Here is a 25,899-nt window from a genome sequence, read left to right as displayed (position 1 = left end):
CTTTATGTATTAGTATAGATAAACACACTCATTGTAAGACCATTAGAAGGGGTATTCAATGTTTTTCATATTACTTATTAATTGTATTTCTTCATGCGGAACTATAATATGTTTACATGTATCTGAAGGAAGCATTATGTGCATAAGCATGATTCTTATAGCGTCTATACCTAAGGTATTATGGAAATGTAACGTAAAAAAAGGTTTTATTTTAGTATGCCTATCATACTGGCGCAATGAGACCAGAATGGCGAGTAGAGCCTAATCTTTAAACCGATTAAAACACAAACACTGAGTACACCACTTACAACTAAAAATATTATTTTTATGCGTTTTATTGCCAATAAACACTTAACACGTCGTGTTTGCAGAGATGGACTACAAAAATATGAACTGCATTCGTATTATATACAAAAGTTAGTTAACGAAGGTTTTTAAGTGAAGGGGGGTATGGACCCCGTGCGCCCTAGATCCGCGCCTGTCCCTTAATATTTAACAAGAATAGCGTACGCCTCACGTAGATATATCTAATTAATTTATTACGTTATGTAGGTGAAAGGCAACGTACGAAATTATGTCGTAACTTATTTAATTTACTTAAACATGTCGGAAATGTCAGAGGTCTGACTCGAAAAATAGCTCGAGTTAAAAATTCCATTGAACATAAACATATGAATAAAGATTTTTAATTAAAAAATATAGCCGTAATTAAGAGCCATAAACCGAACCGCAATCGAGAGCAGTTCAATGTGTTATGAAATGTTAATTCATTTGGCTTAATTTAAGTAGGAAGTTGCTTATGTTCAGGCTGGGAATCGGCCCCTATTATATTGTGCTAAATAAATAATACTAGAAGAATTTTGTTATTTATTTATTATGATCATAAAATGATAAACACGAATATTATTATTGGAAGTGGAGATTTGAGCTTGGAAAAGTCAAAGCTTCCTAGATCACGTCATCTCATAATATAAAGAACATGAATAATATCCATTGCGTTTCGTAAGATGGTATAGCACCCGAAATTAAAATTTTTCGCGTAAGTGAAAACGTATCCACGATTACTGCGATATTGCAAATGTCGATCTCTGGCCCGCTTGGTTTTTCCTATAAGTAACATTTTCAAACATCCACACAGTTTTTAAATGTACTATTAAAAATTATAACAAGTTTTGTAAGAATCACTATAACAAGTGATTAAAAGACGCCCGAAAGCCTTTTGCGTCTTCTTCATAAAAATAAGCCATCTCGCTGCAGTCACCAATAACTTATTATCCGCTTTTAAGTTATTATTCGCAATTAGATCCCATCAAAACTACAGCCTCTGGCATTGCCCGTCCCTAGGCTCAGTAACTTGGCTCAGTAGTCAGTAGCACGCACGCCGGTGAGAGCGCCGCAGTGGCGCGCGGGAATCGCGGACCTAGCGCTTCGTATGTTTAGTGACGAAAAAGTGAATTAAATTTATTTATAAATTAAATTTCGAATCTGGTTTAGGTGGGAAATATTTAAATTATTTTTTATTCTGTATTATTTTATTTTTATGGTATAAATGTATTATTTTAAAGTTTATTGCCAAAATGAGATCATTATAATTTATCATTTTAATTTAATCGACTTGTAATAAGTAAATAATTTATTGGCCATAAATTTTAGGTTTTGACAACTAATACTTCTTGTTTATTTATTTTTTTTAGCTTATAAATTTTACAAACACTTCAAAATCCATTATATGTGCAAATATTTGTTTAAACAATAATGAATATCCATAATAAATTATTCTTAGGTGTTTTGGATAAATAACTGGCCATAAAATACCTCTTTTTTACTGTGTTTTATGAAGACAAGAAGATAACATAAAAGCGGTAATGTTTACAAAACTTTCATCTCCGGTATTTAAATAATATGGTGTGGAAATTGAGATTCCACGATTGCCTCCAAGATGTTTCGTGTTTATAAACATGTCATTTTTCTCATTAGCTACTGGAAAATCGGTTTAGTTCGGACTTCCGTGGTGCCCCAGGTCAATGGTTAACTAGGAATCGTAAGGTCGCAGGTTCGCTTTACTTTTGGTTTTGAACGGTTGCGGTGCTCACTTCACTTTATGCTTTGATTTTTTTAACCTTCTGATAGTGTCTAAAATAGTTTAGGGCCAGGATACTTTGTACATCTTTTTGAAGATGGAATTCAATAAATTAGCTCATATATATTTTTGTTTTTTTTTTTTTTTAATCTCAACTAGACTGGCAGGTAGAAGTTCTAAAAAGGTTTATTATTCTTAAAAAATATGTTATGGATAGGACAGTACCGCCTTAAGGCGATACCTCAAGGTCCATTTTCATACATTTTGTTTCGGCTTTAATCTGGGTAACTAAACAAGTATTGGCAAGTAAAGAATTTAAATTCACGTCTAGTTAGTGATTAGTTCTCGCAGTTGAAAGAAAAATTTCGTCATATTAAATTTTAAAGGCCGAAATATCCATGATTATTAATTATTTTTACGTTTTTCTTTCAACTGCGAGAACTAATCACTAACTAGACGTGAATTTAAATTCTTTACTACCCAGATTAAAGCCGAAACAAAATGTATGAAAATGGACCTTGAGGTATCGCCTTAATACAAGTTTTACTGATTTCGTGCTAAAAAATGTACGTTATTATTATATCTGTTTATTATCATTCTTTCTTGATATGTCAATTAAGTTTATTAAGGAACTTATAATACAAAACACTGATCATAGTTTTGAAGAACTTAAAATGTTTCTTTATGAAGTCCTAAATATTTTAATTGGATTGCATTCAGTTTATTTCGGCTAAGTATCAGCTTCTATCTATCCATCTATTTACCCGGTATGGCGATAGGTTAGCCCTCGATAGGCGCGAAAAGTTGGTGCCCTGGTTGCGCCTCTGCCCACCCTTTCAGTGACAAAGGCGTGATGTGTATTTGTTTTTTGAATAACATTTCGGACATTACCTTCCCATCGATCACGTATATTGTGTTGCCGACACAAAAATCGTATTCAAATCGTATCGTTCTACTTACCTACATTGAGTGTTAGATAATGCTCCTTTGTACTCGAACGCTGCATGAATACTATCCATTTGGCATTATAAGTTGTAATGTCATTAACACAAAAATTACAATACGTTGCCCAACCTAGTTTTGTAACTCTTCGTAATGATCTCAAATTGGATATTGGACTTTCGTAGTCCATACCTTCTTATTTACTAAGCAAATGCATATATTGAGCAATATTGGCGAGTATAAGTCGGTTTGTAGAGATGAATCGCGCCATGTTGGGCTTCATCTTGCAACGTTGCGTACTGTATTGCAATTAACATCTGTGTAAAACTTGTACGTCAGATGTTGCCATGTAAATACAAGGATTTAGATATGATATGCTGTCTATTCGTAGTTAGTTTAGATGTGTTTTCTCTACCTTTTATTGAATGATATTTTGACGAGACGAGCTGTACTATTTGGCTTTAAACTTCGATATACTAGCAGAGTACGGGTCGTGAAATTCTAAGCTAGAAATCAGGTGATCAAAATGTATTTTTATCGTAAGCACCAGAAGACGTTTTGTGCATACATATTCGACTGAAATTCGATCAATATCAGAATTTTACTCACTGCGTTGCCAATCTCATTCTCTTTATATTCAGTTTTATCCCGTTAGGGGTAGAAGTTTATTTAGGGCATCCACTTTTCGCCATATGTCTCTCCAAACTCCAGCATAATACAGAGAAAACTCAATATCACTTTGTCAGATTTGGGATCATCGAGATCTTAGTACGAAGTCATACCGCGCACGCAACCCAGCGACGCTACCGAGGTAAATATGAAGTAGTTTTTATAATACTTGTTTTAAAGAAACAAAAACGTGTATGAACATAAGTTATTGTCAAAAAGTAAAAGTGTGTCGCGATAGTGAAACCATGATTAAATCTATGTCAAAAAAAACTGAAAAAAATGTTAGTCTTTTTGTGACTAGTTGAGTTATGAAACGGTGCTTTTCAGTTATGAACATAAAATTGCTATTGTAGTTATTTATATTTTTATGGTTAACGAGCGATGCTTTAAAATAGAAATAGTAAATTATATTTTTTCTAAATGTATATTTAGACATAACCAATTATCATATTACTTTTAATTTATGGTTAAAAATACATGTACATAAAGTAATTTTGTTGTTTTCGTAGTTTTAGAAAAGAGCTAACTAAAACACAATAAACATTAATCATGAAGAAACAGAATATTCTGCGTTTTATGTTAGATATTTTTAAAGTGAGGCTGTTTTCTATATTCAATATTTCTCGTACTGTTAGCTTGCATGACATTGATGTTCTTAAAAATATTGTCGTATTACCATATTACGTGCGAAGTTTAAGGTTTTCGTTTCCTTGTTTCTACCTTAATACAAGGATTTTAAGATTGGCATGAGGTCATAAGTAGCAAACATCGTACTTACACAAAGATTTCATGATTTCTTTCCACCTTCAACAGGAAAATTAAAACCTCGACATGTTGTAAAACACAGAATTAATTTTTGTACTGACAATGTTAATTTAAAAAAAAGCAAAAATGGCGCCGAGAGGCAGGTTTTTTATTTACCTGGTAAAGCTATTTAGGTTAGAAATTTCATTGATATGTTCTTTCTTTACGAGGTAAGATTTCGCTAAACTGGTGGCGAATTTTGGCAGTCATATACCTATAGGACATCTATCTTTAGTACCATTATACAGAGGTAAAGTTTGTGAGTTTGTTTCTAGGTTTGTACCTAATTTCTAATCTTTGGAACTATTGAACTGATTTTGAGAATTCTTTCATTAATAACTACATGACTATAAAATATTATAACAATTTAAAATCTTAAATATTATAAAAAAAGTCACCCGTCGCGTCCGTTTTTACCTGAACGCGATAAACTCAAAAACTACTGAACGGATTTCAATGAAATTTGGCATATCGACAGTTTAAGACCCTGGGAAAGACATAGGCTATGTTTTATTCCGGGGAAATATAAAGCGGAACTTTAAACCGAAAAAAAAATTCACGCGGGTGGCTCTGCGGAAAAAATATTAATATAAGTATTTTAATAATATAATTTTAATTAATTTTTTTTTATTTATTTGTATTACTTTAATGACAAAACAGTGAAAAAATAAAATCAACGAAATATTATGTACTACGAACACCTCCAACATAAAAAACAATTAATAGAGTAACATTAAGATTTTTTCAGTTAAGAACTAATAACGTTTTTAAGGAAACCATTTATTATCTAATAGGTTATTTAGGAACTCTATTACAAAAGATTCTAGTATTTCCATTTATACAACAGATGAAGAAGCATTGAGTTATGGGAAGTCGATGTTTTTGTTCGCGTTCGTTTTTTCCATCGTGTAACGGTGTATGTAACAGCATTTCGTCTGATTGAACAATGATTGATCTACTTATTTTTATTTAAGACTGTCCACTTACTGTTGAAAAGCCAAAATTTGTATTGCAGTCTTTATTTCGATGCAGATAGGAGATTGTTTTGGTAAAACTATGGATGAGGTTGTACCTAATAAATAAATGAAGACCCAACGAACTCTCATTGCCAGATTATTATAAATCAATTTTGATTTACGAGATAAAAAATATATCTGGAAAGGAAGAGCAACAATAATGTTTCTTTTTCTTTCTTTTTTAAACGAACACCGCAATGTGACCTTACTGTAACCGATGTTTAGTGGAATGGGGTCCAATAGAATATCGTATGACTGAGATGATTACCCTTTGGCAGTTGACACAATTATGCCGGCCTATTGGAACCCGATATACATAGGCCGGTCCTGAAACGCGACACACGTGGGCCAATATTGCGGGTTTTAACACCTTGTGTACGGTGGTCGCTATCTGGGCGGATATAAAACATATACTACCACTAACAAAATGTGTTCTTCAGTAAAAAACTTGTTTTGATGATACCGTACATTAATAACAGTTATAAGTGTCATATTCAGTTAGAACTGTGATTGATGGATGGTCTTAATTTCACCACTGTTCCATAAAACGTTATACAGTGTATAATTTTTTCTAATCTTCGCTGAACACGGAATGAAACACCACAAACTCCAACTCTGAGGCGTGTTCAGGCCAAATGTTAACTTTTATTCCCAGTTTTTAAGATAATAATTCATAACTATACCGACGGTCTCCAAGAACGAAATGTTATCTGCAAAATGTCTAGTTGCAGTGTGATGCTTTTAGGTTAAGTGAAAATATAAATATCAATTATTTTTGCATATATATTACGAAAAAATTATTGTTATCAAAAAAATATTTAATTTCTATTTTGAGGTTCAATACAATCGTAGAAGAGTGTTATTTTGTTATTGAGCATGTTTACTTTTTTTTTAAACCTACGTTTATTAGCCTGGCAAGGCCGGCTTATACAAACACAACGGACTTTAGGGTGAGCACTTTAGGCGCTCGCAACTCTTGAAAAATTAAGCGACCATGCTGAGGACAACTCACTACCGGATTACGGATCTCGCCTCAGGACGGTCACTGGGAGAACATGTTCACTGATAATTATTGTTAAAATAGCAACCCAACCGCGATTCGACATTCCTATGTTTTAAAGATTCTCTTGTTGTAATATAATTAATAAATTCTTTAAAATTATCTGAATTTCTTCATGATTTATGTAAGTAAATTTTTCTGCTGTCAGTAAAGAGGACGTTGCTCGTTTATCAAATGCATTCAATCATACGTTTACTTCGATCTACACCCGCCTTAACCATGTTTACTGATCAGGGCTGTTATGAAGTTACAACTGTTACATTAACTTTGATTAATATTTTTAGAAACTTTTAAATAAAACTTGGTTTGATTTACTATGCTTGTATCGCAGAAGTAGATAAATCGTACAGGGGTCTATGGATATGGTGTTTATATCTAAGATTAGGTGCATCACTGATATAATAGATGATATGAAATATTTATTTGATAATAAAAAATAAACTTGATTTACGTCAAATGAGCGTCAGTTCTACAGCCATTAAATGTAGGTACCAGAGCAGAAACATGCAATTTTCCAAAAGGCAACCTGACACAACATATAGGTACTAATATGCATAAATGCCGTCTACAAATCGTTCTAATGATAATGAGATTTTACATAAATTACGAAAGGGAATCGGAATCGGGTTATGTGGACTCTTTACCACTGGTAGGTCCTGCCAGTTCTCTATGACGATATGTTTGTCATATATTACTGACTTTCAACTAAGCCCTTCGATACTCGGAATGGTATCATTTGGCACGATACTTCTAATTTAAAAGTGTAAATCATGATCGAAGAAAACCAATCCGCTGTAGCTACTAGCTCGTGCCAGGCGAAGCTCGCACGTAATCACAGGAAACTAGGTTAAAATATAATTGTTCGTTTCGACAGAGGTAGTCAAGTGCCAATACCAAACGGTAACCAACACCGTTATCTTACGATGTAATGGCTCATTGTGGCAGATAATGCGCTTTACAGCTAACCATTTTGCTTTACAACAAATTACATTACGAAGAAAAATTATAACAACCGTTACGAAATAAAAGTGCTAGTTTCCGATTGCTTGTTGTGTTTTTGTTAATATTTTTTAGTTATATCATGAGATGTTAATGCTGCTTCTTGCACAATAGTATTCGGTTTCGATTTGACTATGTTTTGCAGAAACAATAGACCGTGGGCGGTTTTGGAATATGTTAAAATACTGATGAAACCCGGCCTTATTTAGAATCTCAAGTCTTTGTACTGTCAGTAATAACAGTTTTTAATAGCAGTCATTAACGTAATATGGGTCAAATATAGTAGGTGGTAACGTCTAATTTCTCTTTTTCCGTTGAAAAGTTTGAATCTTATAGTCGAATGCTGTTTAGTAACTATTTCGCAACGTGCTATGCTATTACCTAATAGGCAGGTCGTGTCAATACATTAGATTATAGTATTAGTCTTCTCTTTGCTATCCGATTGGTGTTATGTCCGCTTGCTTGCTCACTTTCTTCCCCTTTGACATTTCGTTTCTACAATTTTAACGTGGTTCCAGATATCTAACTCTGTCGTTTGTACTCTCATAGATAGTATACGTAAAATCAGTATTATGTGATAAATAAAATTTGTTTAAATGAAAATATAGTATTGATTTTGTTGGGGATTTTAATTTTATATATTCTACCTATTCTAGTATTCTATACCAAGCAGGTTAAGAATAAAACTCGTACATGCAATTGTCTAAGTTCTGGTTGTCTGGTTTCTGTTAAAACAAAAAGGAAACCTGGTGCGACATAAGATCTAAGTTTGTTTGAAGCTATTGAGAATTAAAACAGTCGTGCATAGACAAATAAGTAGACGAAGTGAGGTCATAACATCTTCATAATATCACGTTTTTGCAATGGCATGAATGTTACTAGTTATAATAGGAAGTAGACTGCAGAAAGCTTGTGACCTAACACTAAAGAACGATTTGCGGAAATATACATATAGGTTATGTGCCACCCGAGTAGCGGGCCGCAGTCTCGATTTATCGAGTTTCTTTGAAATGTTTGTGGATTTATTCATGCTTTAGTTTGTGTTCAATATTGCGTATTCTAGTATCACTTGAGTTAGGATTACCGATTTAATATTGTAGTTGTATGGATGCAGTTAGGTGTTCAATGTACTGGCAAAGTAAATAAAGTATTATACAAGATATTTTTAATGGCGATTTCAACTATTTATTGTTTCTTAAGGAGATCCTGAACGAGCCAGATTCTTGTGTAATTTTATAACGAGGAATACGGTAAAAAATAAAATAAAATTGTTAAATTTAACTATTTATTTCTTTTTGTTATAGCATTTACACTGAACTGAAATATTATTAGGAATGAATGTGCTTGCAAACATTTTCTCGTACAGCTAGTGTCAGTGACAATCGAAGTGATACTTGTGACAAATCAGAATCAAACATGGCGGAATAAACATGTGTAAAATATTTTGAATTTGGAATTCGTTGGAACAATGGCGACTTGGATGTGGTTGACCGCACTGCTGTGCGGGTCGCAGGCGGCTGTGCTGCCGCCACCCTGGGCGGACGTGAGGAGAAACCCCTGCGCTGCGCATCCTCGAGGCTGGCTTATGCTGTACTGGCCTGCTGACGGCAAATGCTACACAATATACAAGGTATTTACTTTTTCATCTTTAGCATTAGGTTTTGATTGCTGCTCTACAGACGTAAAAGCCCTTTCTTGGAATTGAAGTCTTAATAGGCACTTTCCTTCTTATCGCTTACTTTTGACAAAAAATTAAGAATCTTTATAAATATTCACGCTTAAAGTATAAGCACCTGTGGTATGTTAATACTTACCTGAACCCCAAAAGATCTTTATCCATAAGCTAATTACGATCTATAAGCAAGGTAGCTTCCGCTTTTTAATTGGTCTCTATGCCTGACGGACCACATAAATGACTCTTCATTCCTAACATGCATGCCATCGTAGAGCTGGTGTAGGAATTGGATTTTAAAACTTTATCGACAATAAGACAGTTAGATTTAAATGAAAATTACACAAAAGTGGAGTTATAACAGAAAGCTTTCGTTCTTGTATCGCAATAAGAATCTCGTGTCCACTTATAATATTAATTTGTGACAAATGTTAATTTTATATTGTATCCTTGTTTACGGTGTGTGAATAACATGCGCGCAAATAAAATTTTATAGCGTTACTATAAAGATTTAATTTTACTTCGACAATTTTATATCTTAATCTTAATACTCTGTGGAACAACGGTTCCTTGCTATCGTGCAACTGGGTTTTGGGATTTTTGTAACAAAACTTTCTTTTATCGTGCAATTTCTTTTAAAATTTACTATCATTGCTTGTCCGTTTCACCTGACTTGCATTTGTACAGCTCAGATGAAAACCTTGTGTGTTGAAGACTTTTCCTTGACAGTGAGTAAAAATTATTGTGCAGGTTTTATTCATTTTTGTAGTTCAGTAGGTCAGATATTACGAGATTAGTCCAAATTTAGACAAGTTTTATGGAACTTCTTATATATTTGACAGTGAAATTTATGAATTGCGTCTCTCGTATTTCCGCTTTTTTTCGCCACTTTTTATCGCTAGGTCGAACCCCTTGTTGTACCAGGCTAAAATGGAGTTTCATATAACTTTTAAGAAATCCAAAGACATTCAAATTCCCTAAACAAATTTACCATAGAGAAGCAAGCCACTAGACCGTATGGGAACCTCTTACGCAAGACATCACTGTGACCTCTCAGGCTCATGGTTAACATGCACACAGCGCCATTGTGAGCCCGTTGGAATTTTAAAAGTTCAATGACATTAGTCATTCTGTACGACGTGTATGTCCTGCTTGCGTGCTAGATTAGCTTGCCAATGCAATGCCCGTTTTGGGTTATGGTCCTTTTAACTCCTAGAATAAAGAAATAGAAGTCTATGTTTTATCTCTATAGACTTAGGTTATGTTCTCTTTTGTATTTTAGTAAATAAGTAATCAATGTCAACGGTTTATTCCCTTAGATTTTGATGTGTAAATATTCTCGGTGAAGGTTTTTTATTTGGATATGACAAAGTGACCCTGCACCTGATGGTAAACGGAGTGGAGTTTGATCGTGTTGATTGACGGGAGATGTTTATCCTTTCAAGTATTATATAATAGTCTATGGTTTATCCCTTGACAGTCGACACGATTATGCCGGCTTGTTTGAATAGGGTTTGGGTAGTGAGTGATGTTTGTTCAAGTCCCTTGTAGTTGGACCTTCGATAAAAATTTACATCTGAGGTTGGATCGGATGCATACTTGATTGTTTAGTGTTTCCAACTTATTCTTATGTTTTAAGTGCGTCCACAATTCCGAGGTTTCTTGTTAAATATTTTATCTACTTAAAAACGCCTAACATGTGATACTATTAAGCAAGCAAACACCTATTCTCTTTATTCAGTTGTATTACGTAACTATGATATAAAAAAGAAATAAAAATCAATTTAGGGCACGAGTATTTATTTAACTCAAGTACTTGGTTTTAATTGGATTCTGGTTTTTAAATGTTTTCTATATATTTCGGATGGTTCTGTGTTTACCCAATCAACATTTACGGGGAAGTATATTTGGCAAATGTTCTAATTTGTTTTTTGTTTTAATGTCTTAGGGTTACAATTTTATAGACTGGCTTTACATATATTTTAAATAAACAGTATTCAATATCTTCGTTTTTATGAACGGTTTAGGAATATGCTAAAGAAATAAAATAAAAATCGGATATTTTTTTTATAAAAACGAGTACATTTTGTAAATCAATGGAATATTATTTCTTTCAAATGGTCTTTTTGCGCGTGTTTAAAAAAAGAACAAAAGTATAAGACATATAATATTAACAAAGAGTTAACCACATAAAAAAACATCATATTACAGAAAAGGGTGAAGATTGCGTATTATTTTAAATTATTGCTGACAACTAACAAATGAGAGATTAGAGTAATGCGTTTTATGATTATGAAATTGATTTTAATCATTGACGTATACTTATTCTACAGATTTTAATCGCCGTGTTTAATTTACATAATTACGCATTTATCGGCTGGTGTAATGGAATCTGTTTCAATACCACATAAACAAATAATAAACTCAACAAAAATGTAATGAAATACAAGCTGTAGGCGTTTCTCGCTGCTATTTATATATACATTATTATAGACGTTAGCACGAAAAGGTCACAAAAAATGTAACTGATAATAAATCACCTAGGATGATATGGATTTCAAAACTACTATTACTCCTAGTTAGGGCTGCCACCCGTCCGGAATTCTCCGGATTTGTCTTAGTTTGAAGGGTGTTCGAGGGCCGTCCGGGAGGGGTTTTTAAAAGTTTTTAAGGTGAAACCCGGACACTTTTATTGACAGGGGAAATTAAATCAATAAGAAGCTGTATAAATGAATAAAAATTCAAAAATTATAACGATGTTTTTATTTTTGATACAATAAATATTTTTTTAGAGGTGTCCGGGGAATAACCCATATTTTGCACAAATGTCCGGGATTTTTGCCGTGTTCATCCGGCGTCGGCAATTTAGGTGATGACAACCCTACTCCTAGTAGTTACCACAAATCTTTACCCTCCGCTTTTTTAAGGAAAAAACGGATTGGAAATTCACAATGCGTCACTGCTAATCATCAAGTCCCTACTATACGCAATTTTTCGAAAAGATTATAATAAGACTCCGAGCGTGTGTGGGTCAAGGATACTTTCATATATTTATAAAGATTGGCAACAATCGTGGCAAGATCGATTGGACATGCTGTTTCACAAGTTAAGTTGCATCGCATCTTGTTGCACCGGTATGTTACCATTGCTGGCCATGCAGATATTAAAAAAATGTAAACAACCCGTTTCTACAACATGACTAAGAAATTACCAGGTCATATTTTTTATTATTATTTTGAACTGGTAAGACGAGCTTGTCGCTGGCTTGTACAAAGTAGCGTCATAGTCCATAAGTTTGATGTACAAGATGTACTCAATTACAAGAAATACTGCGATTTTCTCTTGGTTACGCTGGTTTAAAACTAGTGTTGATTTGAAAATTACGGAAACTGATGATCAAGGTCTAGCAAGAATTCTGTTTTTCCATTTAGCCCTAGAATTGAAACCCCTTGTCCCCCAAAAGTTTATTATGTAAACCAGGTTGTAAAAAGTAAACCGAACTCTCTTTAATACCTTTCTTTTCGAAGTCATTATTCCAAGAGTAGAAAGAAAAAGAAAGGACCTTTAACGATGAAGGAAAATATCGTGAAGAAATCTGGGTACCTGAGAAGTTCTCTATAAGAATTTTGAGTGTATGTAAAGTCTGCAAATCCGTATTAGGCCAGCGTAGTGAACTTAGGCCTAATCCCTCTCAATAGTAGAGGAAGTCTTTGCCCAGCAGAGGGAGAGTATATAATGCAGGGCTGATATTATTACTATTATATCCTTTAAATAAATTATTTTTTTACAGTCTTACTTATTAACTTCTTTTAGAATTAAGAGGTAGTTAGAAATTGTTTAAAGAGCTGTCAATAACATCACCAGTTTCTAGTTTGAACCTCATTAAGAGGCATGATGGCGGGTTTTGACTCACAGCCGATCGAGTAAATTTGTGTTTTAACTAAGCATAGCTTTTTTCGCGCTTGGTCTTCATACCGAATGGACGCCCATGCATGGGGGGACATTTGTCGCGGCCCTAGGCACACAAACAGTGATACCTACACCCCCATGGTTGTAAGTTCATATGGGGGGTCTGACAGGGACTCGTAGAACATTTCACCTCCTTTTCCTCTCCGCCCATCCTAGTACTTCCTCTTCCTTCCCCCACACTCCTCTCCCTATTCTTCACTCTCACTTTCCTCCTGGCCCCTGCGGTCGTTAAGCCGGGTGGAACCAGTTCGCCTGACCATTCCGCTCGAGTGAAGCGTCAAGTCGGGAGCAACCACGCGTGTCTAGCCACGGGGAGTACCTTCATTCGTCGAGTATTAGCAACACTCGACTACAGAAGGTTACAAACTACATCATTATCTACATCATCATCATTACAACGGTTACTACATCTGCCTTTAATAACGGTAGATATAGAGATTATTTTGGTGATTTTGACAATTGGGATAACCATGAGGAAGGTATGTGGAGTCTGCCTACTTCTACTGGGCCTGTGATGCTCTAAGGGCCAACTCTGTAATAGAGGAGGTCAGTGCCTTTCAGTAGATAATACAGGTCTGAAGTTATTATGGGTACAGGGTTTAGAAAATATAATTTTAACAGCTATCGTGCTTAGTAGATCAGTATTTGTAAAATGAGTAGATGTAGATGCGATCGCAGCATCAAGAGTCAAGAAAAATATTTGTGTACTTAGCAAATATTTGATACGAGGCAATTTTTTTTAGTTTCAAACAGACAAACAGGGACTGGAAAGAAGTGAATAAATGGAGATCTCCCAAACTCAACATCTCTTTTCTAAATCGTTGGAAACACCAATTGATTGGTTCATTTACGCATCTCAAAATCTAGGCTCCATTTGAAACATCTCCGTCTAAGCAATACTCTCGTGTTCTGCAATCAACACTTGTACGTGAATGTTTCATTTTATTTACCATTTACCGCAATCGTGATGAAATAATACAATTTAAAAGAGAAAGGAAGAAGCGTATCGCATAATTCCGTGATGATTATTTAATCTGTCACGATAATATCTTTGTTGTGTTATAGCGAAAATAATTTTAAATAAGACAAGATGTTCTTAATAATCGTAAGGAAGTAGATTGTAATGCTATGAATGAGCCATATGACACAACTTTTGTTGTATTTTGTGGGCGTGCGTTCAATGAAGTGGTTGAGGACCTAAAAGGTAGCTGTCCTTTCCGATCACGCATACATTATAATTCTAGCTTTGTGTGTGGGAGGTGAAGATAAAACCTTTGCCTTTCATTTATCTTTACTGGTGGTAGGTCTCTCTTGTATGCGAGTCCGCCTGAGTAAATACTACCGCAATGTCTATTTCTACCATCAAACAGCAGTGTGTAATCACTGCAGTATTCCGGTATGAAGGACATTGTAGCCAGTTTTTGTTTGCATACTTACAAATGATTTATTTTGATTGGTTAATTCCCGAATCGGATAGAAGATTAAAATTGAGATTTTGTAGCCAGTGTAACTACTGGACATAATAAGAATTAACTTCTCATGTCTCAGAATGGCGAGCGCAGTGGAATACCAAACAATACTTTGTTTATGGGCGGTCATATTACTTACCATTAAGCGAACGGCATGCTCGTATCGTCTTTCAAAGCATTAATACTAATAGAAAAATCTTAAGCATTTAATTTTTTAGGTAGAGACTAAATTTGTGCTCTGAGTTAATCAAGCTTATGGACTGCACTTGAACTCTAACGAAGGCTATACTTAGAGATAAATTTTAATGTCGTAATTTCACAGTACTATCGGTAATGTTCGAACGAATAGTTATTTGTGTATTATACAGGAACTAAATTCGACGCATCGCCAACAGCCGGTATAGCGTATAATAATATACGTGACGTTCCCGGAACGTTGCCGAGGTTAGTTGAGTTCAAGGGTCATCTTGCACAACTCACTCCCATCATATTATACAGGGTGTGAAAAAAATATAGTTTTCATAAAAAAGGAGGTAACGAGTGTTGTCCATAATATTGTCATTTGCCTACATAAAACTTGAACTTGGGGTTTGTTATAAATAAAATTGCACACACACAAAACATTCTTACCTAAAGTAGTAAAAAAAAAAGTTTTTTTTTTATTTCTAGAATTTTTTTAACGGTACTTTTTAATATCGTTACACGTTGCTCTAGGCAAGTTTAACCTATAAAACTACACCATTAAAAAGGTATTAGATCACAAATAAGTGTCCAGTCGGTAACTGTATACGACGTTGGTCACAGTCCTTTCGTTGTGCAACCCGCTATACCATGACTTTGCAATACTGAATATTTTTTAATTGATACCTAGAAAGACTCAAATACTTTGAGCGAGATCGTTTCGAAGAATAGTTGACCGCATAGTTCCATTTTGTTACGCAACATTTTCATCTTTTAAATTCTTTAAGTAAAACTTTTAAAACAATAGACGATTCTAGGTCACATCAGGTAGGCGTGCAGGTCATATATACTCACCTAGATAATACTCATGATTCATAAAAGCAAATATTATAGGAGAATCGAGTTCTTGAAAAAAAATATTGAACGAATATACTCATCCCTTTAATAGAGATTGGATAGGTAGAGTCGACCATTCCTGCCATATATTCAGAGTTTATTCTAGCACCAGCTGAGATATTTTGAGACCAATGTATTGTTCTATATGATAGAAATTCTAATTAGGAATAAGTCGGGTTTTTTTTCTAGAAGGGAGATAAATTGATTGTTTGACATGAGTACCGAACTAGACCGCATCGACTTAACCCACTAAATACAACTTTGTTGTAAATTATAATGAATTGCTCATCATTTTGACATAGATTTAATGTTTAACTTTCAAATTTTAGAAAAAAATCTTAGGAATCCTTTGAGGGCTTTTATTTAATTCTATAAATAAAAATATGACAAGAATATCGAAGCGTAGAGATTTTTAAAACTCGTCGCATTTAAAATTCTTCAATCTGATTATAGAACATTTCAAATTTCCCCTTGTTTTTAAATAAGGAACACCATGTGCGTGCCGCATCGGATTAGATCCAGCGATTTGAGCATTCACACTGAGTTATACGCCGTTTTACATAGAACACGTTAATGGCTTGTAATTGTATCGGCATTAGGCTTGATATTAAAGAACATTTCCGGCATCGGCTAACATTCTGTCGGCTTTAATGTAAGGGCTTGTATGTAGTGGGTGGTCTTATGATAAGGGGTGGCGAAGAGGAGGACTTGGAGGGCTTTTTTTACGATCTTACCGACGATAATGTTAAAATCGGGGAACTTTTTTGCTCCGTCCGGGCCTTCGCGTCGTTTTTTGCTTTCGGCGGGGGATTCACGTCGTTTAGGGCTGCCATTGATGATAAGCTTATTTGTGATAGAGCTACGCTGTAAATAAGTATGCAGCATAAATAGCTATCACTGTCTTAAAAATGTGTAATATTGTGTTTTTATGGTTGAAAATGTTGAACGTTTGTTAAGATTATATTTGTAGTTATTATACACGTACGTCTGACGATCTTTACAAAAACGTAGATGCGAATAAGTTTGTAACAAAACGAGTTAAGTCAAAGATTCTTTGGGATTTCAATGTCAATGATTTTCAAACAAAAACATACTCTTAATTAATATACTTCTTTAATTCTTCTTTTATCATAACTATAATTAAATCTCCATGAAGCTGTGTTCATCTGTTTTTTCCACTGTATTCATTTGTTGGTTTCTTAATTTACTTATATTAGTTATTCTTCCTTTAGCAATATGTGCATTTTAAGAATTGGTTTAAAACATAGGATTTATAGCTGATGGAAATCGTCACTATCTACCTACTGACCTATACAAAAGGTTTCGTAAAAAGCCACTATACTTAGGCTTTATTGACGTTACAATAAATATTAACATCGGTTTCAATATTTTGAAGTACTAAGTTATTTATAGGTATTTTTTTTACGTTTTGTGTCAAATTTGGGGTGATGTGTTTTCATAATTGTGGTGTTGGGGAGAGATTGGGGGCGAGGTCCATTATTAATGTGGCTATGTTAAGCATCTGTGCCTATTTCAGACACAAAATTCATTTCACTTGTATCTCTGTATATGTTTCTGTCAGCAGAAAATACTTGTTATGTTAAAACTTCAATTAAATATACTTATTTTACTTATTTTTTAATTTCCATATATTGTTTTTGCTAGTAAAACTGTGTTACATTAATTAACATACAAATATCATTATTTCAAATTACACTTCCTAGTTTTACAATGTTTTGTTTGATTACAGTTTTTTCGTTTTATGATAATGTATAATTTGATTTCCTGATGAGGATTGGCATCAAGCAAGCAATGTTGTATATCATGAACCAAAAATATTCTGCAAGGAACGAAAATCACAAAATGAATCCTATTTATTGTATTTTTTTTACTTTCGGAATATTCTGAAATCTTTTGATTGAACACTTAACTAAATATAAAATTTCATTGACAGAAATTCAAATAAGTTGCTGTATGGACTAGGAAAGCTAAATATAAACTTATTGCACGTTTCCATTAAATTAGGTAAGACGTGCCAATTACACAAAAAACAAAGGGATAATTCAAAAAGTAGGTGAAGTTATTTATGTTGTTTTCTTTTTGTGAAGACTAATGTAAAACTACGTTGTGTTTTTTTTGATAAAGCTGTGATAGGTTAACTGGTGGTAGGTCTTTCATATGTGAGAGTCCGCCTGGGTAGGTACCACTGCAATATCTATTTCTGCCGCCAAGCAGCAGTGAGTAGTCATTGTTGTGTTCCGGTTTGAAGGAAAGTAGTCAGTGTAACTGGACATAATAAGACTTAACATCTCATGTCTCAGGATGGCGAACGCTGTGGAATATCAAACAACTTTGTAATTCAACGTGTTTGATAGTGTTTCTACTGTTTATGGGCGGTCGTATCACTTACCGTTAGGCGAGCGGCAAGCTCTTGTAGTCATTCAAATTAATAAAAAAAAAAGGTTTTTTAGTTCAATTTCTGTGGCAGCCGGCGTATATCGAATTTATTTGCAGGCCGGATTAACCGCGTCCATTGATGTTTTGATCTCTTGTTTGTTGCTAACTTCGTTCACAGTTTTAACTCGGCTGTTTTCAATGTTTCATGCAGTATTTTTTTTATTTACAAAATTAAGTTAAACGTTTGATTATTTGGTATTTTTAAGTATAATATAGATTGAATGTGGATTTGTAACGTACAAATAGCATTAACACAATAATATCTTATAAAAAAGGATGAAAGGATCCAGGCTCCTAATACTTATTTCTATGTACATCATTGTTTCCATCCAAAGAATGCTAGATAAAAAGATATTTTTATACAATAATAGATCGTAATTACAATTAGTAACAAGGTACTTATTTCCATGTACAATAGCATGTTTATCGCATGAAGTCCAAACAATGAGTCATTAACTACTTGACTAATTACTGCTAATGACTTTTAATTTCAAATTCCAACCGCCGGTGTATGGTGTAAAGGGTTTCTGGGAATCAATTGGTTTTTGTTGAAACCTATTTCTAACAAGACTGCCATCTCAGATACGTTATTTAAAATGTTATCACGTTTCAATTAGTGTCCAATGTTTTGATGAAAACACAATTAAAAATAAAAAACTCAATTTTGAGAATCTTTAAAACTAGTATTAATTTAGATTGCGCTAATTTTATTTACCCTTAAGTTTAGCAAACATTTTTTCGTTTAGGTAATGTTTGTCTGGAGGACCAGAGAAACTTTAACTTAACTTTAAATTTAATTTACGTTTGATTGTCAATCATACTATGTTTTTGATAGAGATTCTATATCATAAAAGATGATGATCAACAAATATAGTTCTGTGACGTAGCGATGTCATAAACGAGCTCTGTTAAGGAACTTTGACAAAGTACTTCTCAAAAATTCTAATCTCCAAATCTCATTTCCAGAAAGGCCACCCGTGCCCAGAGACCCAGGAGTTGAGCCCCGGTAAATGGGGCGGGCGGACGGTGGCGGAATGCAAGTGTCCTCCAGGAACAGCACAGTTACCCCACACCACCACATGCCACAAGCTATTCGAACGCGGCCCATGTCGGCAGGGAGAGTACTTCGCTCCCGTAGAAGAGTCCTTCAACAAGCGAGGGTAGGTAAGCATCCCGCCATTTTATAGCGTTTTTAGTATGTATGAGATATGCAATTCAACACACATAGATATTGTAATGTAATAACCATCGTGAGGGAAACCTGCGTACCTGAGAAGTTCTCTATAGGAATGTCGAGGGTGTGTGAACTATAGCAATCCGCACTAGGCCAGCGTGGTGGACTAAGGCCTAATCCCTCTCAGTAGTAGAGGTGGCCCGTGCCCAGCCATGATTTTATATATTAACCAATCTCTCAGGATGAAGTAAATTCAGAACCACAGAAAACTTTGCGATTGAAAGTCTAACCAGTTTAAAAGTATCAAATGTCTTACAATATGCTTATCTCATCATTCAATTATAAAAAAATATAATATTTATTTGTTTATATAACAAACACGTTTGAATAAATGGCCTAGTTGCAATTGTAACAAAACCCTGAAATTGAATAATAGAACGATATTGTGTACGAAAATACAGTTGTAATGGAATTCGGGGGTATAATTGAATATAGCGTTGCGTGACGTGTGTCCAATCGAGAGTGACGTCATTTCCGATATGCAAACTATTTGTGTCAATACTAGCTATATGTGTGGGTATGCACGTGGTGAATGTGATAACCACTTAAAAAAATGTTGCGTCGACCCCATAATGGGGTAGTATGAATTCCTAGCTAAGTTTGGGCCACGGTGCGGCGGCCCATCGCACCGGAGATCAGACAGATGCGCTGGAGATATTATAGTGCATAAGTGTGTGCAATACCAGGTGCGCTCTTCCGTCCGTTCATTCTCATAGTCCAGTGGTTCGGCGATTCATTGCAAGACAGATGAGGAGCAGGACCAACGTTTCACGTGCTTACTGAGGCACTGGGATATCACACAGCCAAATTCCTAACTTTGAGCTGCAACTGGGTTACCTATTTGAAATAAAAAAAAACCCAGTTGCAATTATTTTTGGTACGATCAGGGATTTAGACTCAGTACTTCAGCGCAGTAGTTGTACTCATACCGCGTACGCCACTGAGGCATTCCATAAGGAGGGGTGGTATAAGGACAGAGAGAAAAAGGATTTTTTGAGGAATAAAGCTAAAATTATAAGCAATAACTATGTTCTAGTTTTACAATTAACACTTTTGTGGTTATTGTTTAGGGACAATAATTGAAAAAAAAAAGTGGGTACTATTTATCTACCATTTACTATAAATATGGTAAAGCTTTGTAATAAATTTATTTTTACTTCGCTTAACTACTACTTTCATAGCCATAGGTCAAGGACGCTACGGAAGGAAGCGAGATTTTTGACCCCAATACCGTATAATTTCTCATACGTGTATTGACTTTCTCAGGTTTAATTATTTGTAGATACTAAGTATAACATAATTCTTTTATTATAGGAATGCTTTTATATGTCATGTTATTGTTATTTTTTTCTATTGTTGTAATTAGGTAATATATTTAAGCGTAGCGTATTGTAATTCTTAAGCGAATTAAGTGATGAACTTGTGGCAGCACAATTAACAAACAGCGCCATCTGATCATCATTACTGGGAGTACAAGATGAAATAGAAAATTAGAATACTGAACTGCTAGTTGTGTTAAAAATTATATTGACAATTGGGAAATATTAACAACAATAGTATAAAGCCCAATAGTAACAACAGGCGGCAATAGTCAATCCGCAGTTGCGATAGCAGAATTTGCGCGGCGTACAGCATTTATGTAAAGCCGTTATATTCTATTACCGACGTAACTCATAGCACAAATATTTTATCTTATTGTGATATAGACTGCAATATATCATCTAACTGGTATTTTATACCGTCAAATTCACTTCGTCTAGGGATTTTGATTTTGAAAATCTAGCAGCTTCGCCGTAATATTTCGATGATCGAACAATCCTAAAATTATCTTCGTTTTTGTTTTATTTCAGGGAGCGTCAAGGAATGTGCGTGAGGCCGCAGCAGTGTGCGGATGAGACGTTACTCTACTGGCCTGCAGACGGTCGATGTTACTACAGGCTCAGCCAGGGCCCTGCTACCCTGGCTCCATACTGATGTTGGAGATGATGGGCTCGCTAATTGCACTGTGAGTAATTTTAGTGGCGTTTGCCCTAGTCGAAGCCCGTCATTTTGCGTAAACCAAAGATTATGGAGGTCACTTTGGTTTTTAATAATAAATTTCGTGCGTGAAAAAAATACGAAATAAGTTGCTAGAGGATGGATAAACGATACTAAGTATGCACGATATTAAATCTAACTAGCTAAAGAAGTAGTTTATTTAAGTCAATTCCTACGTAACTTACGTGAGTAAAACTTACTAATGAAACGCCCATCTTATATATTATACAAGGATATTAGAATTGTAAATATACTAGCCTATTTCAGAATCGTTTCTGAATTCCAGTGCGATCCAGACAGTCCGAACTTCTGGTCGGTGGACGGCGGTTGTTACGCGCACTTCACCCGCGGCCCGTGCGAGCGCGGACAGCTGTTCCTGCCCGGGCCGCGCTGTGGCTGCGAGACTCATATGCCGCATTACCATAATGACAGTGGAGGGTGCTTTGAACTGGGTAAGATTTAGTTTTCCACCCTCGGACGGCATATACATCACACTCTTAATAAAATAATGACCCATTCCAAAATTGTCATTTTGTGGGAATCGTCAAACAACCAATTTCTGTTTGCGACCTTTTAGGTTATTCCCATTTTTTTTCATGCTATATGTTTCATTATTTACCTGTCTCTAATATGCTCAATTTTATGGTAACTTCAATAAAAAGGTAGCAAACAAAACTTAGTTTTCCGACGACAATTTAGGTCATTATATTATTAAGAGTGCGACATATTTAAAGATTGATTCACAGCTTCCAAGTGTTAGACATGACATGCTTGTTTCTGTATAATTTCCAGGCCTTCACAGGACTTGGCTGATATTGATTTATGCTACTGCTTCTGATGATATGCACCAGAATAGTGTCAGTATAATTGTTACTCTTTTACCTGATTAGATGACGTCACTAGATGCAATGTTTTCGTTGTCCCGCCAATTTTGAAGCGTTATCTGGTTCGCTTTCTCAGAAGGTCATCTAACATAGTGAGACCAAACATGAAAGTAGTACAATGTTTATGTTGCTGTATATTTTGATTATACTACTAGCTTTTGCTCGCGACTCCGCCCGCGTTGAAAGTTTTACCGTATTTACCCAAGATAATATGAGGCCTACATTTAGACAGTAAAAAATTCTAAAAACTATTGTTTTGGCTCCCGTTGCTCTAATCAGGATTCCCCATATTAGTTCTTCTACAATATCTATAACGTACAGACATCGGCCTGTTACAATTTGTATTCATATGAGCACAATATTATCTAGAATTATTAGGTATACTGCTTCGCTTGGATAAATAATATTTATAGATTTTATTCGTGGTTATTGCTTTTACAGATTCCATCGGTCCGTGTCCCAGAGGCCACACGTTTGCCATAACTGAAGTGACGCCCCAGGGCTCGAAGGCGGAGTGCAAGTGCAAGTCGTTCCACGCGAGGGCTTTAGATGGTGCGTGCTACAGGCTATACACGCGGGGACCCTGCGCTCAGGACGAGATGATCGCCAGAGGAGGACGATGCACTAAGGTATACACTATACAAATAGGGCCTTACAAATCAACGTCAACTTTAAGTAGGATTTCATGTAGATTAACCCCCTTATTCATAGACGTTATTTATCTAAAATCTGTCTTTGCTATAATAACAAGTTTGTTTCTCAGTGCTGACGGCATAGCAGCCTTCGCAATGCGTAGATATAGGGCTATTGTGATTGGCTAATATTGAGATACAACTTGAATCTAGTTGGCTGTCAGATAAATAAAGCTGAACAAACAGCAAGACGTCAGATAAACAAAGCTGAGAAACAGACTTGATATTTCAGCATTGCTCCGATCTTAGATAAATAACGTCTATGAATAAGGGGGTTAATGTATTAAACTACTTAATTAACGAAGCTAAAGTTGTCATTTAAGTGTTGGTTTTCAGCTGAGTTGATGCTTTTTAATGAACAAGACTTAGCTGTCTAAATCCTATGCTTTTACTTAAGATATCATTTGAGATGTTGTTGATATCTGTTTATGAAATAGCGACGATCTTAAGATACTGACGTTGATTTGACGGCGCTTCACGTGATATCGCACTTGAGAGCGAAACTGAGTTGCTGTTAATATTCCATCTAGCCTCTACAAGGTCCATGTAGTATACAGTCGGATGTTAAATTAGAACTTCTAATACATTAAATCCTGGTTGCTATTATAGGTGCCATGTGGCCGCGGTCGTTTATACTTGCCGGAGCGGCGCCGCTGCTACCGGCCGGGCGCGGGCGAGCCGTGTCCCGCGGGATCTGTCGTAGCGTTCGACCTGGACGCGCGCCCCGCGCTGGACGGGCTCAGCCACAACGGCGTGTGTGCGTGCAGCTTAGGCGCTTGTACCAGGCGGGAGGTACGACACTTCTATCTCGTCCAAATACAGGGTCATTTTGACATAGCGTTACTAAATGAAACCACGTACTTATCTACATGAAAATAACAATTTACAATAATTTTCTTGAGCTGTTAATGTAAAATAAAAAAGTGTAAGTTTCGAACAAAATGAATATTAATAAAAAGTAATTTTAATTTTACGGGCCATAATGCCACTATCACTATTCTAAGAGTATACATCGCGGCAACATCATACTTTCAGTCAGAAATACACTCACGCATATGCAATATTCGCAATAAACTACAAATTGATAAAATAAATAGAAAACTAAAACTAGGTGTTTTGGTGAAAATATTAGTTATTAATGGATGATTTTTGGCACAATGTCATCAAAGGTGAAGACGAGTATGTGGTTTTATTTAGTAACGCAATGTCAACATGACCCTGTATAATATCCGGAAAACAATTTGAGCACACTATCACTGGTGTACACTGTACTTTGCTTATTGTACACTGTTACTTACAAAATAAAACCCATCACGACGCGTTAGTGTGTTCTGTTCGCGCGAATATTATAACCGCCAGAGTTAGATAAAATTATTTTGTATTTAGTTTAAGCCGTCATTGTCACAGCTTGTTTTGCGAGATTTCAGGTTATAAATTTTAATCATAATTTAAAACTAACGTTTTAATCCTATTTGGGGCATAATGTTATTTTAAAACTACGCGACATTTTTAGGTGGAGACCTGTACTTCTCGCAAAGGCACGGCTGCCTACGGAGGAGCCTGTCACATCCTCAACACCCAAGGTCCTTGTCCAGACGGCTCCTGGCTCGTCAAGGAGAGCACCGGGAAGATCAAGTGCCAATGCCGACCAGGGCGTACACCTCCTGAATGTAATGAGACTGCCTTAGTCGAAGTCAAGAGTTGACATATATGATAGATATACAGATGATCTCGATGTGGGTTATTAATATCGATTGTATCATTTGATTGTAGAATCGAATCGAATCGATTTTTTTAACAATATTTATTGAATAAGTGTCATATTTGACACCTGGTTACACGCTTGATGTATTGGATTATCAGATTAATTATCGGAAAAATCTAAAAGTAAGAACCAGGTTGAAAAACTCTCAAACATTTCAGGCAGCGATTCGACTTGAACAATTGTCGATTTCAATTTATTGTAATCGATTTGTCATAGTTAGTTACTTTGTGAGCCGTTAGTTAAATGCTTAATTTATTGTTTAAGTAGTTATTCAACTTTAGGTGTCGATAGTAAAGTCGATTAATTTCAATCGATTGTTATAAACACTCGATTGATTTTATTAGGCGAATTAATAATGTATATCACTAATCACTAGACTTCAGACTTCTTTTTTTTATATTGACTCTTATATTCTTTATCAATTATTTAATCGTTGTATATTTCAACAATATTGTATTCTTTACTCTGATCATTTTGTCAGGAAGTAACATAATCATTGCATCGAGTTAAAAATATTCCTTTACATGTTTGACAGGTAAACTCGTGATTATGATTCAAGAGACGCTGTGCTATTTACAGTATATTTTTTTATAGACAAGTATTTTAATTATGACAATTATTAAGGATAAATACTATTCTTTTGATACCAAATAGTATCAAATAGGCTAAGTCATAAACAATGTCCCAGTAAATGTTCTTCAAAAACATTATAATTAAAGATTTCTTAAGCTTAGGCGAATGTTAGACACTGAAATAAAACTATTTACGAATGTTATCACGGTTATCATGGGTCAGTCCCCGCTGTGACTAAGAAGGCTGCAGTCTTCAAAATGGCGGAGAAAATAATAATATAAATAACCGTGATAAAATCCCTAAATAGTGTAATTTCAATTATAACTACCTTGGTGGCGTGTAATTGCACTGCATGCGTGATACGGCAGCGCTTTGAGGTCCTGGGTTCGAATCCCGGGTTGGGTAAAGCAATATTTGGGTTTTCTGCGTAGTATCAGCCCGGAGACTGGAATTTATGCCTGATATGGCGATAGGCATGCTATCCTATCACATCATGAGGA

General features: G+C 35.1%; 1 pseudogene; it reads left to right on the top strand.

Annotated features, from left to right (window-relative positions):
• Nucleotides 1–1,371: 1,371 nt before the first annotated feature.
• LOC119188424 lies at nucleotides 1,372–25,190 on the top strand (annotated as a pseudogene).
• Nucleotides 25,191–25,899: the final 709 nt, after the last annotated feature.

The sequence above is a fragment of the Manduca sexta genome, chromosome 22 (assembly GCF_014839805.1).
Source record: "Manduca sexta isolate Smith_Timp_Sample1 chromosome 22, JHU_Msex_v1.0, whole genome shotgun sequence".
NCBI lineage: Eukaryota > Metazoa > Arthropoda > Insecta > Lepidoptera > Sphingidae > Manduca > Manduca sexta.
The sequence above is the reverse complement of the archived record's forward strand: the minus strand, read 5'-3'. Positions and strand labels throughout refer to the sequence as shown.